Source organism: Protopterus annectens, chromosome 2.part0, assembly GCF_019279795.1.
Source record: "Protopterus annectens isolate FY-2018-M chromosome 2.part0, PAN1.0, whole genome shotgun sequence".
Lineage (NCBI taxonomy): Eukaryota > Metazoa > Chordata > Ceratodontiformes > Protopteridae > Protopterus > Protopterus annectens.
Window position 1 is genome coordinate 1,191,692,566 of NC_056728.1, and position 17,723 is coordinate 1,191,710,288.

The window sequence follows — 17,723 nt, forward strand, 5'->3', positions numbered from 1 at the left end:
GTCCCAAGAGTCCCACTCCACATTCCTAAACACACTGAAAAATATTAGGGTACAACCCAATACCTTTATACTGGGAGACTTTAACTACCCCTCCATTAACTGGGAAAATTACTCATGTACCAACACACTTGCTCAACGTTTTCTGAAATTCCTTAATTCCAACGCCCTGGACCAACTCATTCTTACCCCCACCAGGGATAGAAACATCCTTGACCTGGTCATTACTAACATGGGCAACCGTTGCTCTACACCAGTAATCAACTCCTCCCTGGTCAGATCTGACCACAAGCTAATCACCATGGATATCCACATCCCACTCTCACCCCCTTAAAGGAAACCACTTTAAAATCTTCTCCAAAGCCAATTTTGGACTTCTAAAAACAGAGGTGGCTAACTTCATGACACCCATGCAAATGGAAAATAGGTGCATGACTGAATCATACGCCAATGCACTCTATGAACACATACACAAGTGCATGGAACAGGCCATACCAAACAGAACCAAGATGCTGTCCTCCAAAAAAAGGAGGCCAATCTAGTGGTCACCCACTATAAACAAACTCTACAACAGAAGGAAAAAACTGTTGCAAAAAAGGGTGAAGTCCCAAGATTGGAAAAACTCCCTTGTCAGCCTCAGCAAAAAAGTGAGATCCATCATCAAATTCTCTAATGCTAGCTATGAAAATAAAATTGCTGCAGATTCTAAAGACAACCACAAGGCATTCTATAGCTATGTTAAGAATCAACACAATGGCAATACATATACAGAACCAACTGATATTGCCAACATATTGGCCTACAGGTTCAGTGCAAACCTTACCTCCCTCTCACCTCCTAAAGGGTCTATCACAATACCTGAGGAATGCCAAGTCCCTATTATCACAGCTACGCAGGTAAAAGCTGCACTGTCCAAAGCCAAGAATATAACTTCCATGGGACCTGATAATATCCCTGGCTGTGTTCTACATGAATTACAAAGTGAACTGGTACCACACCTGAGTACCCTGTTCAATCACAGCCTCATTTCAGGCTTTGCTGCTACTGAATGGCACACTGCTATGATCATCCCACTCCACAAAGGGGAAGTGACTACAGACCCTGGGAACTACCGCCCCATTAGCGTGAGTCTGATATGTAAGGCTATGGAGTGCATCATCATGGACCTTATAAATAAGGACATAGGGAATCTCCAAACTCTGGACCCCATGCAGTTTGGGTTTGTGAAAAGTAGATCATGCCTGCTCAACCTGACAGACTTCTTTGAGTTTGTCACCAGAGCTGTGGATGAGGGCAAGGTAGTTCACACAGCCTACCTAGATCTTGCCAAGGCCTTCAACACCATCCCTCACTCAGGAATAATAGATAGGCTCACTAAATTAGCATAAACCCCTATGGCATAAGATGATTTGCCAAGTGGCTCACTGATAGAACCCACACTGTGAAAGTAGCGGACTCCAAATCTGACTACTGACCAGTTACAAGTGGTGTCCCACAGGGATCAGTCCTGGGTCCTCTCCTGTTTGGCATCTTCTTCGCTGAAGTTCAAGCCAACACAAAGGGACTCTGGCTGACCAAGTTCGCAGGTGACTGCAAACTTGGAGCCATTACTGATTCTCCAACTGATGTAGACATTCTACAAAAAGGCCTCACTGACACCAATAACTGGTGCTAGAACCATGGGCTTAAGCTCAATGCCAAAAAGTTCATTGTTATTCCCTTTGGGAAAAATTTGGTGCCCATGAACTACTACATAGGTGGTAGTCCACTAAGCACCTAAGGTATGATAACAGACCTAGGGACAAAGGGAATGTCCTATGAAAAGGAAGCAACACATTAAAAAATATCTCTTCTCTTGCTTCTCTTTCCTAGCACAAGGTAGATTTATTGGGATGCGATAAGGGATTTCTCTTTCTGATACTCATTTTCAGTCAAAAGAGTAGGGCTTGGAGGGGACTTTTTCTTCAGTTAATTTTCATGAAGATGAGGATTATGATTCTGAATAATGTATTTATTCACATTTCCCACCAGAATAGTTTTCTTTTTCTGAAAGACTTTGCTAAAATTAAAGCTTCAATTTAGTGTTAACGTACTGAAATCAATATCTCCTGGTAGAAGTAGAGTGATGCATTTGCAACTGTTTTTTTTTTTCATACTGTAGCTGTCCTTCCTGTTTCATTAACTTAGAGGATCTTTTCTTAAAGTCAACTTCCTGCTCCTGAAAAGTCTGATAGGATGTCAACAATTCCTAAGACATTTCTTTTTCCTAGTCCCTAATCAGATCCTGCATTGATTTCTATATCAAAGCCTCCAACTGCAAAACTTGTTATGAATGGTAACCGATTTGCTCTGTCAAAGATGGGAAAGCTTTTGACAGATTTTAGAAGAATGGTTAGTAATCAATTTCTTTAACTTTCAGAATTTTGCATTGCCAGGCCCACATGTTAAAATATTTACGGTTTCTTTTGACTTCATTTGGAAGTTTACTATTTATTTCCTTTTTCAGAGGTTAAACTGCCATGGAATATTTAAATTTTATTAGCATTTACAATAACAATATTTAAAGTTACTCAACGAACTAAGTAAATTAGAAAACAGTAGATCCAAACACAAGTGTACCAAAGACCCAAACTTGTCCACAGCAAAATTAATTTATTGTGAAGCGCTTTTCATCACTGTGATACAGTGACTTCATCAGACATGTTTAAAAACAAGCAATTCATTTTAAATAACATTTTAAGGTCCATCACATGATACAAGACTTCCAATCAACTCACATTATTAATTAATTCAAACCTATGAAGTAATTAAAAGCTGTTACAACCATATTATTAAAAGGTGTATGCATGCATTATTGAAAAAAAATATATATTATTAAAAAAAAAATATATATATATATATATATATATATATGTATATATATATAATAAAGACAACTAGCAAGTGTATAAAAACACATGACAGTCTATTTAACCTGTCCTAATTAAATACTAACTTATAAGTATTAACCCTGGAATCCTAGTTATCTAACCAAGCTCTTATGCTTAAGTAGGCAAGATATGTTACAAGATTCATTGAGCCCAGGGTTAAAGAATGCATTTAGGCGCAATTGCCAAATTAATTCTCATTCTTCCAATAAAAGAGCTGTCAGACCCCCTCTAATGTCAGGATATATCTGGTCAACTATCTTAAACTTGAACCTGTGCCCCTCATTTAATATCACATGTTTCACTATGGAATTTACTGTTTTTTCCTTTTCAATAGCATGAATGTGTTCATACACTCTACCACGGAACCGCTGGTCCATCTTCCCAATGTAGAATGCCGTGCATGTTGTGCACATCTCCAGGTATACCACTGATTTGGAATTACAATCAAATTTGGAATGTAGACTAAACTTCCTTCCTCTAATTATGAAGGTCTTCCCTACGTCCATGAATTTACAGTACCTACAGGCACCACAAGTACTCATACCTGTGTTCCTGTCAAGGTTCAATGCACTTTTCCTTTCTAATAAATTCTTGAGTTTAAAACCTCTTCTGAAAATCAAGTTTGGGAAGGTGCCTAGTTTCTTATCTAGAAAGACATCATTACTGATGAACTCCCAGTTTTTATACAAAATAAATCTTATCTTAAAACTATCCTTACTGTATGTTGTTAGAAAACTACAGTTATAATTTGGACTTGAATGGTCAACACTCGCACCAGAACTCTGAACAACATTCTGTGAAACTTGACTACAGGGGATGTTCTGTGTGTTCGTCAATATACTCATCCCCCTGAGTATAGGTTTAATCACACCATTGATTCTTTTAGTCTTTATTTCATCAACTAATAGAGTAATCAACTCAGTGGGGTACCCCCGGTGTTGGAACATCTCCGTAAGTAACTGCCATTTGTCGGAGAAATCATTGTCAAGTGAGACCATCCTAGCAGCTCTAATTAACTGCCCTTTGACGATAGAGTGTTTTTGTGCAAAAGTGTGGCTACTAGTAAAATGTAGAAAATAATTACAGTAAGTGTTTTTTCTAAATATATTGGAAACCAATCTACCATTCACTGTATCTTTGGTCAACTTAATGTCAAGATAATCAATGGATTCGCTATTAAACTTAAACGTAAATTAATTTTGCTGTGGACAAGTTTGGGTGTTTGGTACACTTGTGTTTGGATCTACTGCTTTCTAAATTATTTAGTACATTGAGTGTCTTTGTTATGGCATCTGGTGTCTCAAGCAACCCACCTAGTCCCAGTTTGTTCGGTTCCACTCAACAACAGATGGATTCACCGAGTATTACAGCATTACTGAATGCCTTGTCTCAGCGCATGGACGCTATTGCAAACTGGTTGGATTCAGTGGTAGCTCAAGGTTCACAACAAGGTCATGCTACACTCACTTCCCCACAGAATGGGGCAGTGCTTCCTCCTTCTGATCAACAACAGTTTAATAATGGCAACCAGCTCCGAAGTTTTGTTTCGGATAACAATGACTCTTTTTTTCTTCCTGCACAACAGAGACTACGCGGGTCGGCTGATGGCTCTATTCCCATGTCGGGTGAACATGTGTGCGCACAAAATGGTCTTATGGGGCTTATTGGAGCTCCACGCTTTGCTGACTGGATTAATGACACTACAACACTAGCAGCTGCTTTTGGGCGAAGCCAGGATCTACCGGCTGATAACATCGAGAATGCACAGGTCAGTTTACAGTCTTTAGCTGAAAAATTAAAACGTTTGATCACAAACTTCTCAAGCTCAAAAAACTACAGTTGGAAGTAGTTTATTTTAAATAATGTTTGCATGAGCATATAGTACCGAAGGGCCTGCGGTTTCATCAGTATCCTACTGGATTGACCGCAGATTCACCCTTCCACTTAGAGCTGATCGCTGTCTTTGATCAACAAGGGTTTGACTTGTTGAGTTTGATGATTAAGCATTATTCTCTACAGATTGATGTTCTTACCAAGGAAATCTCTGAGATGAACATTGATATTACCTCTAACAATGACTTCACTAGGTATAAGTTTGACTGTGAGAGGTCATTCTCTAGTATTGACCAGCTCCTAGAAAGTCTTAAGTTTAACAAGAACAAAAAGATGAACCGTGACCAACAAGCTTATGGTAGTGGAACAGCATACCCTAAACCACCGGCAGCACAAGTGGGGCCACTCAACTCAGGGGGGAATCCTGTACAATATGATACTGATGGTACTGTATATGTGACTGAAGGTGAAAACAATGACAATGTGGGGGTGAGACGTAGTGAACGTATTCGTAATAATAACAGCACTCGGCCTGAGTACAACAATGGCCGTGTTGCTAATGTTGCACAAAATGATACTATGGACAACAACCAAAATTTTCACAATGCCAGCCAGACAGGTACTATTCCGAGGAGACAACACCATCAGCCTCAAAAAAAACAAGCAACACAACAACAAACGCAGGAGATAGTACAAAGTGTTTCTCCTAATGTGAACATTGTTAAAAATTTAGCGGGAGACTTTAACATTTACAACTACTCAATGTCTAGTATTGATCCTGTCCTTATAGCTCTCCTAGCTAAGGGCAACACATTTGTCCCGAGTAGACATTTGAATGTGGCACAGTCTATATTGGACTTAAAACTTTATGTCAGGAAACTGAATCTGAAGATCTTGTTAGTTAATTCCAATGATTTTGATCACCCTTTTAGGGTTCCCAGTGTATATAACCCTTCACTTCACCCTGTGCTCAACTTATTTGAAAATATATATGAGCTTGATTTGAGACATACATTTGATTTACACGGTGTCATTAGTAGTAGAAATATTAAAAATTATAATGTTTCACAAGGGGAAATGTCAGCACTACAGCATTTGAGGTCTTTACATGTTCGAGTCGTCAAGCCAAATAAAGGGGGAGGCCTGGCCATTTTCGACCTGGCTGATTACACCGCTAAAATGCATATCTTACTTGACAGTGAAGCTTATGTAAAAGTCTCATTGAATGAAATTCTCATAGTGTACAGTCAGATTATGGGGTTACTTCAATGATTTATTCACTGAAGCTAAAATCGACATGGATATGTACAACTTCATGTCAACAGGATGCCCAAAAATTCCAGTCATGTTTGGCATCCCGAAGGTGCCTAAGAGCATTGTTAATCCACCCATGAGACCCCTTATTGATAGTAAGGGTTCAATTACATACCCTTGTGCAAAGGTAGTGGACTCCATCTTGCAGAAATATATAAAAACTGAAGACCAGGTCTGTAAAGACTCATGGACGTTTCTGCCAAACTTTAACGAGTTACAATTTAACATGGGTGATAATTTCCTTATCATCGATGTAAAAGATCTTTACACATGCATCCCACACCTCAAAGGTGTTCAATGAGTGAGCTCTATTCTTAGACGTAAAGGGGCGACAACACACAAGATAGATTTAATTGAAGTGATTTTTGATATCATTCTTACTAACAACTTTTTCTCTTTTGATAGAAAATTCTACCTCCAAAGAATAGGGGTTGTGGGTTCACCATGCGGTGCCAGCTTTGCAAACTTAGTCATGGTCTATTGAGAAAAGGAATTTATTTTTAACAACCCCCAGCAGTTTACTTATCTTACATATTACACCCATTTTCTAGATGATATTTTTATCATCTTTAGGGGTAATGTACAACAAGCTGGCGAATTTGTTACTTATCTGAACCACACTACTAACTTTCTTGAATTTACATTTAAGTTTAATAGTGAATCCATTGATTATCTTGACTTTAAGTTAACCAAAAATACAGTGAATGGTAGATTGGTTTCCAATATATTTAGAAAAAGCACTTACTGTAATTCTTTTCTACATTTTACAAGTAGCCACCCTTTTGCACAAAAACGCTCTATCATCAAAGGGCCGTTAATTAGAGCTGCTACGATGGTCTCACTCGACAATGATTTCTCCGATGAATGTCAGTTACTTACGGAGATGTTCCAACACCGGGGTACCCCACTGAATTGATTACTCTATTAGTTGATGAAGTGAAGACTAAAAGAATCAACGGTGTGATTAAACCTATACTCAGGGGGATGAGTATATCGACCAACACGCAGAACACCCCCTGTAGTCAAGTTTCACAGAATGTTGTTCAGAGTCCTAGTGCGAGTGTTGACCATTCAAGTCCAAATTATAACTGTAGTTTTATAACAACATACAGTGAGGATAGTTTTAAGATAAGATTTATTTTATATAAAAACTGGGAGTTCATCGGTAATGATGTCTTTCTAGATGAGAAACTAGGCACCTTCCCAAACTTGATTTTCAGAAGAGGTTTTAACCTCAAGAATTTATTAGAAAGGAAAAGTGCATTGAACCTTGACAGGAACACAGGTATGAGTACTTGTGGTGCCTGTAGGTAGTGTAAATTCATGGACACAGGGAAGACCTTCATAATTAGAGGAAGGAAGTTTAGTCTCCATTCCAAATTTGATTGTAATTCCAAATCAGTGGTATACCTGGAGATGTGCACAACATGCACGGCATTCTACATTGGGAAGATGGACCAGCGGTTCTGTGATAGAGTGTATGAACACATTCATGCTATTGAAAAGGAAAAAAACAGTAAATTCCTTAGCGAAGCATGTGATATTAAATGAGGGACACAGATTCAAGTTTAAGATAGTTGACCAGCAGCTCTTTTATTGGAAGAACGAGAATTAATTTGGCAATTGCGCCTAAATGCATTCTTTAACCCTGGGCTCAATGAATCTTGTAACATATCTTGCCTACTTAAGCTTAAGAGCTAGGTTAGATAACTAGGATTCCAGGGTTAATACTTAACAGTTAGTATAAGTATACAATCTTTCTGCCATTAGTAGGTCACAACCAGCAACAAGGTGTGTGACTGTTTCCAGTTCTGTTTTACAAAACCTTCATTTGTCTGTTTCTCCCACATGTTCAATGGACTTTGTATACCAATGTGTATGTAGCCCACTATCTTGGGCTGAAAATATTAACCTTTCATCTTTTGGTTTGAATTTGCATCTCCTTAACCATTCCTGCATTCGATACTGATCAACATGAGGTTCTTCCAGAAGTTTTCTATACTTGCAACTATATTTATGCATTTTCCATATTTCTTGTCTTCTCATCTGATCATTCACCTTATATTCTTTCTTTTGTTTTTTTTTTTTTGGCACATCCAGTTGCTGCCTAATTTTTATCTACTTCTGGTTTGATTTCCATTCTTGCTTGACACTGATATGCTTCTGCTAGACTAAGCAGGGAAATCATCTTAGATTTATTCTCCTCATGTATCAAAACTTTCACTATGTTTGGGTCTTGTGAGGTCAGCAGATATGTGTGTAGTCCCACAATTGTAGATCTATTCATGTAATCAATTTCAAGGAGGCCCATCCCTCCTTTGGAACTGGGAATATATAATCTTCGTATGCACTGATTTTTATAAATCATTTGATGAGCATGAAGCATCCTTCTTGTTTTCCTGTCTAATCAATCCAACACATTTTGGGGCCAGTCAGTCACTCCAAAACTGTAAGTTAGGGCAGGAAGAGCAAATTAGTTTATAGCTTGAATCTTGTTTCTAGACTTCAACTCTGTTTTCAGGATTAGCTTAAGTCTTCTAAAGTATTCCTTACTAAGGTTTATTCAGATCTGTTAATGTTTTATTGTTGATCCTTTATTAATTCCCAAATATTTATATACTCCCTCTTGCTCAACTTCTTTTATGTCACACTCTTGTCCCAAACTGATGTTTTCTAGGTGCTGCAGTTTTCCTGGTTTAAAGGTTGTTGTTGCACATTATTCAAGACCAAATGACATTCTGATATCATCTGAAAAAGTTTTGACTACTTGCAGTTGTGCTTTCAGTTCCTCATTTGATGAGCTATATAGTTTTAAATCATCAACAAAGAAAAGATGAGAGGTCTTTACACTTTGTTGTTTTCTTGTAGCCAAACTATAGACATGGCCTAATTTGTTAAGAATACAGCTTAAAGGGTTAAGGGCAAGACAAAATAGTGGTGAAAGAGTCACTCTGAAACACCCCCCTTTGAATTGTTAACCTGTAACAATAATATGTCCTTTCATGGCTTAATTGCAAAGTGGTCTGCCACTGATTCATGGTCACTGTAATGTAATTAATCTTTGTAGGGTGTATCATATACATTTTAAGCACTCTTTTATCCATGAATTTGAGATACTATCAAATGCTTTTTTGTAGTCAATCTATTCCATACAGATTCTTCCCCTTTTTACAGTTCTCCGTTATGACTTTATTTAGCAACAGATGATCCTTTGTTCCTTATTACTTCCTTTTATTACCCTTTTGTTTTATTGCCATGATTGAATTTTCTTCTTAATGACTATAAACTCTGTTGACATCAGTTTCAGTGTATAATTTATGCATCGTCGGAAGGTAAGTTATTGGTTTATAATTTTTAGGATAACTTGCAGGTTCACTCTTAAGAAGGAATATTATTTTTCCTGTTGTTAGCCGGGTTGGTGTATGTTCAGGGTACACATATAAATAGTTCTAAGTCATGGCTAAATCTTTGTGCAGAGATGTTAATACTTTCAGCTAGAAGTTAGGTACTGTATCTGGGCCTGGAGTTTTCCAATTGGAAGCTTTTCTTAACTTTATCATAATCTCTCTGACCATTACTTCATTCCATTTCATATCCTGTACCTTTGAACTTCTTATTCTTTCTTTTACTTCTTCTAAACATTTAGCATTTTTGTTATGTTCCACAGGTTCTTTATAGATACTTCTCCAAAATGTAATTATTTCTTCATTTTTGGGTGGTCTTTTAATTCCTTTTACCTTGTTTCCCAATTCTCTATAGAGCTTTTTAGGGTCATCAATAAATTGCTTATTTTGTATTTTTCCTTTATATTTATTTCTGTACCTTCTAAGTTTTTTTCTGCCTGTGCTGTCATTTTCAGTGTGTTATTTGCAATAGTGCAAGACAGATCCTATTCCATAATAATAGTGCACATTGCTTTTATCACATCTGTCTTTCTGAGAAGTTTTGCTGATCTGTTCCCTCTTCTATATTCTTCTAACAGTAACACTTCTTGTCTTAATTGCTTTATAGTTTTCTCTATTTGATATTTTCATGATGGTATTTGATTTCTCCCCTTCTTTTACCTCACTACCCTGTGTTCTTGTGGTAGAATTTTATCTGTTATTAATTTAGCTGCACACTAATATATCCTGTTTACTTCTGTTAAATCACATAACCCAGCCACTGGGGATGCACAAGCCAGTGCATTTCTTTGTGCCGGTCCCAAGCCTGGATAAATGGGGAGGGTTGCGTCAGGAAGGGCATCCGGCGTAAAACTTTGCCAAATCATTTCATGCAGACACCAGTAAATATTTCCATACCGGATCGGTCGAGGCCCGGGTTAACAACGACCGCCACCAGTACTGTTAGCCAACAGGGTGCTGGCAGAAATTGGGATAATGTTGGCCAAAGGAGGAGAAAAGGGAGAAGGCATGGACAAAGACAGGAGGAGAGGAGAAAGGCTAGGACTGTGGTAGTGACGGTCAGAACTTTGAATGTTGGCAGTATGACTAGTATAGTGAGAGAGCTAGCTGATATGATGGACAGAAGGAAGGTTGGTATATTGTGTGTGCAAGAGACCAGATGGAAGGGGAGTAAGGCTAGGTGTATCGGAGGTGGGTTCAAATTGTTTTATCTTGGTGTGGATGGGAGGAGAAATGGCGTAGGAATTATTCTGAAGGAACAGTATGCTAATAGTGTTTTGGAGGTGAAAAGGGTGTCGGATAGAGTGATGTTTATGAAGCTGGAAATTGATGATGTAATGATGAATGCTATTAGTGCATATGTTCCACAAGTTGGGTGTGCAATGGATGATAAAGAACAATTTTGGAGTGAATTGGATGAAGTGGTGATGACTGTACCCAAGGGTGAGAGAGTGGTGATTGGAGCAGATTTCAATGGGCATGTTGGTGAAGGGAACAGAGGGGATTAGGAAGTGATGCATAGGTATGGTGTTAAACAAAGGAATGCAGAAGGTCAGATGGTAGTGGATTTTGTGAAAAGGATGGACATGGTTGTGGTGAATACGTATTGTAACAAGAGGGAGGTGCACAGGGTGACATACAAGAGTGGAGGAAGATGCACACAGGTGTATTATATCTTATGTAGGAGGGCCAGTCTGAAGGAGATTGGAGACTGTAAAGTGGTGACCAGAGAAAGTGTAGTTAGGCAGCATAGGATGGTGGTTTGTAGGATGATGATTGTGATCAATAAGAGTAGGAGGAGTGTAAGGGCAGCACCAAGGATCAAATGGCAGAAATTGAAAAAGGGTAATTGTGAGGTGGAGTTCAGGGATGAGTTAAGACAGGCACTGGGTGGCAGTGAAGAGTTACCAAATAGCTGGGTAACTACAGCAGAGCTAGTAAGGGAGATGGCTAGAAAGGTGCTTGGCATCACATCTGGACAGAGGAAAGACGACAAGGAGACATGGTGGTGGAATGAGGAAGTTCAGGAGAGTATACAGACAAAGAGATTGGCAAAGAAGAAGTGGGATTGTCAGAGAGATGAAGAAAGTAGACAGGAGTATAAGGAGATTAGGTGCATGGCAAAGAGAGAGGTGGCAAAGGCTAAGGATAAGGCATATGAAGAGTTGTATGAAAGGTTGGACTCTAAGGAGGGAGAAAATGACCTGTACCGATTGGCTAGACAGAGGGACCGAGCTAGGAAAGATGTGCAGCAGGTAAAGTTGATAAAGGATAATGAGGGAAACATACTCACAAGCGAGGAGAGTGTGTTGTGGAGATGGAAAGAGTACTTTGAGGGGTTGATGAATGAAGAGAATGAGAGGTAGAGAAAGTTGGATGATATAGGGATAGAGAATTATGAAGTACAATGGATTAGCAAGGAGGAAGTAAGGATAGCTATGAAGAGAATGAAGAATGGAAAGGCTGTTGGCCCAGATGACATACCTGTGGAAGCATGGAGGTGTTTAGGTGAAATGGCAGTGGAGTTTTTAACCAGATTGTTTAATGAAATCTTGGATAGTGAGGGGATGCCTGAGGAATGGAGAAAAAGTGTTTTGGTACCGATTTTTAAGAATAAGGGTGATGTACAGAGCTTTAGTAACTACAGAGGGGTTAAACTGATCAGTCACAGTGTGAAGTTATGGGAAAGAGTAGTGGAAGCTAGGTAAAGAAGGGACATGATGATTAGTGATCAGCAGTATGGTTTCATGCCGGGAAAAAGCACTACAGATGCGATGTTTGGTCTGAGAGTGTTAATGGAGAAGTACAGAAAATGTCAGAAGGAGTTGCATTGTGTTTTTGTAGATTTAGAGAAAGCATATGACAGGGTGCCTAGAGAGGAGTTGTGGTATTGTATGAGGAAGTCAGGAGTGTCAGAGAAGTATGTAAGAGTGGTACAGGATATGTTTGAGGGTAGTGTGACAGCGGGGATGTCTGTGGTGGGAGTGACGGATGCATTTAAGTTGGAGGTGGGGTTACAGCAAGGATCAGCTCTGTGCCCTTTCTTATTTGCAATGGTGATGGACAGGTTGACAGACGAGATCAGACAGGAGTCCCCATGGACTATGATGTTTGCAGATGACATTGTGATGTGTAGTGAGAGTAGGGAACAAGTGGAGGAGACCCGGAAGAGATGGAGATATGCTCTAGAGAGAAGAGGAATGAAGGTCAACAGGACTAAGTCAGAATATATGTGTGTGAATGAGAGGGAGGATAGAGGAACAGTGAGGATGCAAGGAGTAGAGGTGGTGAAGGTGGATGAGTTTAAATACTTGGGGTCAATAGTTCAGAGTACCGGTGTGTGTGGAAGAGAGGTGAAGAAGAGAGTACAGGCAGGATGGAGTGGGTGGGGAAGAGTGTCAGGAGTGATTTGTGACAGACGAGTACCTGTAAGAGTGAAAGGGAAGGTCTACAAGAAGGTAGTGAAACCAGCTATGTTATATGGGTTGGAGACAGTGGTATTGACAAAAAGGCAGGAGTTTGAGCTGGATGTGGCAGAGTTAAAGATGTTAAGATTTGCACTGGGTGTGACGAGGGTGGACAAGATTAGGAATAATTATATTAGAGAGTCAGCCCAGGTTGGAAGGTTTGGAGACAAAGCCAGAGAGGCAAGATTACATTGGTTTGGACATGTGTTGAGGAGGGATGCTGAGTATATTGGGAAAAAGATGCTAAGGATGAAGCTACCAGGTAACAGGAAAAGAGGAAGGCCTAAGATAAGGTTTATGGATGTGGTGAGAGAGGACATGCAGGTGGTTGGTGTGACAGAGCAAGATGCAGAGGACAGGAAGAAATGGAAACAGGTGATCCGCTGTGGCGACCCCCTAACAGGAACAGCCGAAAGAAGATGATGACTTCTGTTAAATCACATGGATCTCTATGGACAGTCCTAATTACTGTACTCATTTGTTTTATCAAACTTCTGACTTTTTGGGTTTTATTGACCTTCTGCAGTCTATTTCTTTCATCGATTTTAATATGTCTATCTGTATTACATCAAACAACTTTTTCTCTTTGTTCATTTTCTTCTAAACTAAGGGTACATTTTTTATTCTCCATTTCCTGTGGGCAGTCGATAAAAAGGTCTATAGGATCTTCCTGTGGCACATTCTCTTTAGTTTCATCTTGTGTCATCTGTTGCTCTGTCATATGGGAGCTCACCAGTCTGTCACTCCTCAACATTGACTGGGTCAGAGTTGCCACAGTTTCCTGCTTTTTCCTTTGCTGTCCAGATTCAAGTGAATGTTTATATTGGTTTCCTGTAGAAGGCTCCAAAATATCTTCATATGGCAGCTCCCCAGTTGCTTCCCGTTCTACTGGTTTGTCCTTAAATTGGATGTCTATTGCTTTATCCTACTGTGGTGCTTTCTGAGCTAGATTTTGTACACTGCATCTTTCATTTCACAGGTACTCCATAACCTTAGTTTCTATTTCTTTAACTTCTCCATTACAAATCTTATTTTCTACTTCTGTTCTTTGTCTTTTTATTTTTTATACTGTAAAGTTTTCCATGTCTGCATTCCTTTGCCTGTATTTCTCTTCAGTTATCTTTGGTGATACTCTTTTTGTATTGATTAATTTTGCTTTCTCCTCTGCATAACTATTACACCATATTAAATCTCTTTTTCTGTCCCATGCCCATATTTCTTCTTCAGGTGTCTCCTGGTCTTAGTATTTCTTCTTACTTTGGGGACTTGTTTGATCATGCTGTGATGTAACCCTTGTTAGACCTTCTACACCAAATCCTTCTACTTTTTAACTTCTACTTTACTAGTCTTTTTTACTACATTTCCTCTTTGTGGCATTTTTTTTTTTATTGTGAAAATTTCCATATCTGGATGCCTTTGCCTGTATTTCTCTTCTAATATCTTTGCGGCTGGCTTTTTTGTATTGATTAATTTGGCTTTTGACTTTGCATAAATTTATGTATGTATTTATTTATTTATTTATTTATTTATTTCCAGTTTGATAACCGGGGATGTCCACTGGACCCGAAAGCCCGTTTTCAGTGGAGGCCCGGGGAGAATAGCTCCGAATTTACAAACACATTGCACACTTAAAGCTCCATATTACAAACACATTGCACACTAAAACAATTTACAAACAAGAAAAATAAAAGTTTTTAAAAAGATTAAATTTGTAGCACAGAAAAAACTACACAGTTTCATTTTATGTTTGAGGTGAAAGATACATTTTACGGCAATGGTAAAATATACAGTTGCAAGAAGACAGATATAAGCAGTGGGGAAGTAAAGATATAAAAGTATTTACTTAGAGTTTATACAGGGGGAAGAAGATAGAGAGTAGAGGGTGGGGGCTGAAAAAAGAGAGTTGGAAGAAAGAGGGGCAGGAGAAAAGAGTTGGAAGAAAGAGGGGCAGGAGGGAGAGGATTGAAAAGGGGATGTGAAAGGATCTAGGTAGGAAGTATACAGTTACATTTCCAGTTTTGGGAGAGATGAGAGTGGAGAAGAGATTTGAATTTTTCTGGGCTTGTAGTGATTCTTAGCAGGGGAGGAAGCAAGTTCCATTTCTTTGCTATAGTATAAGAAAGTTGTAGGTTGCCAGGGGTCGTTTAGGTTTGTAAACTGTAAGAAGATTTTGGTGGGCTGATCTTAGGGGCCTGAGAGGAGTGTAGAAAGGCAAGATATTAGATAGTGCAGGGCAAGCAGTGGGGTTAAAAATTAGTTTGTGGGCAGTAGTAAGTTGGAGGTAGTCAAGATGATTAGAGAGTTCAAGCCATTTACTATGGAGGGAGATGCAATGGTGTGTAGAATGCCTAGAGTTAGTAATGAATTTGGTGATTTTGTTGTAGCAACTTTCAAGTTTTGAGGAGATAGAAGTTGTGAGGTTGGTAGGAAGAGGAGCACCATACAATAGAGAAGGTAAAAGGAAGGTGGAGGCAAGGGTTTGTCTAGTAGCTAATGACAGAAAGGGGGCATTTCTATAAAGCATGCCGAGCTTCTGGTGGTTTTTTTTATGTTTAGTTGAATATGAGTATTAAATTTCAGGTGTTCATCAATGGTAACACCAAGTAGTTTGGCACAAGAAACAACTTCTATTGAGGAGTGAGAGAAGCTGGTGATCTTGAAAGAGTGCTTATCAAGTGAGAGGGCTTTTGAGGGGGAGAAAAGAATGATATGGGATTTATTGGCATTTAGGGAGATTTGGTGTTGAAGCATCCAATTCTCTGTAGTTGTGAAAGCAAATTGCATCTTGGCCTGGAGCTCGGGAAGGCTAGAGGCTCAGCAGACTAATGTGGAGTCATCTGCATATTGCACAATTTGAGAGTGTGGAATTGCAGAGTGAAAGTCATTGATGAAGCGATTGAAGAGCATAGGTCCAAGAATTTAACCTGTGGAACTCCGGTAGGGGTAGGAAGGAAGGTAGAGGTACCTGTTTGCCATTTCACAGCTTGGGATCTATCTGAGAGATAACTTTTGAACCAAGAAAGGGAATCTAGGGAGAGATTGAGGTTAGAAAGGTGGTTAAGAAGGAGTGTGTGGGATACAGTGTCAAATGCCTTGGAAAGGTCAAGGAGGACAGTGGAGACAATATTTCTAGAGTTACGGGCATGGTTGACGATGTCTAAGAAAGAGAGGAGAGCAGTAATGGTACTGTGGCCAGGACGGAGACCGTGTTGAGTAGGGGTGAGGAGTTGGTTATTGAGGAGGTGGGGCATGAGTTGCAGTTGGATACATTTTTCAAGGACTTTTGAAATTGGGGAAAGAATGGCTATTGGGCGGAAGTTAGAAATGCTATTATTTTTGCCTCCTTTATAAAAGGGTAGAATGTAGGCAGCTCGCCAAAGTTTGGGAACATAAGATTCCTGGATGGATCTATTGATGAGAAATCTAATGGGTATGACGATACCAAAAAACAGCAAGCTTGAGAAAGAGTGAGGGGATATTGTCAGGGGCATTGGAGCATGGCTTGAGTTTGGAAAGAAGTTTTTTGGTACAGGAGGTTGACACAGGTTTTAGATAAAAAGTGGGAGGGGGTTGAGTGGAGCAGGAGAGGGGAGAGGAGGAAGAAGTAGGTTTAGGGGTAGGAGAGGGGGTGGATTTGGTGAAGGTTTTAGTAAGTTCAGCTATAGAGCTGGTAAAGAAGGAGTTAAAAAGGGTTGCAATTTCTGTGTCAGTCTTATTGTTGTCGGGACAGGGATTGGATTTAGTACTGGGGTGTAAAAGGGAGTTGATGGAATTCCAGAATTCTTTGGGATTATTTGAGAGGGTAGACTGTAGTTTGGAGTAGTATGATTTTTTTATCTTTTGTAATAAGTTTTTTTTGGTTAGATTGCGGAGTTGTTTAAATTGAAGGAGTGTAGCTGGGTGTTTATTTTTATTGTAGAGTTTCCATGTTTTATCTCTTTGTTGCATGAGAGCTTTAGTGTCCTTAATTAGCCAAGGGACAGAGTTGTATTTTACTCGTTTTGTTCTAGGTGGGGCTTGGGAGTTTAGGATTTTAAGGAAGGTAGAATTAAAGACTTCTAAGGCTTCATCTAGTGGAATAGTTTTTAGGATATCCCAATTTGTTAGTTTAAGGGTTTCAGAAAATATAGAAGGGTTAAAATTGGAGAAGTTACGAGTGTGGGCATATTGGTGTTGGTAAGGGAGGTGTTGGACAGCTTGGTGAATAAAGGCTGGGAGATGATCACTTATTGAGTGAGGAAGTTTACCAGAGTCAGAGATCTTATTAGGGTGGCAGACTAAGATCCAGTCCAGGATGGACCCTGGGGGGGTCATTTTTGTTAGGCCTGGTAATGTCATTTATTAGTTGAGTAAAATTAGAAAGATTGATATAAAGAGTGGGAGAATTGTTATTAGTTTTATTCCAGTCGATGTTGACATCTCCTAGAATGTAAGTCTCAAATTTGATGTTGTTTGAAGCCCATAAGAGAATATTCTCTAGGGTGGAAGTGCTGTCACCAGGGGGAATATAGATGGCTATAATACAGATACTTTTAAAGTTATTAATTTTGAGGATTCCTAGGATTAGTTCAGCATTATTAAACTGAGGAATGGGATTCTGGTAAGGGCAGAGATTTAGCAGGCAGTTATAGATTAAGGCTACACCACCTCCTTTTTTGTTTTGGTGGTCGAATCGAAGAGATTGGAAGCCAGGTGGTATAATTTCAGAGTTAGTAATGTGAGGTTTTAGCCAGGTTTCTATGACTGCTACTATGTCAGGTACAGTGTGATTTAGCCAA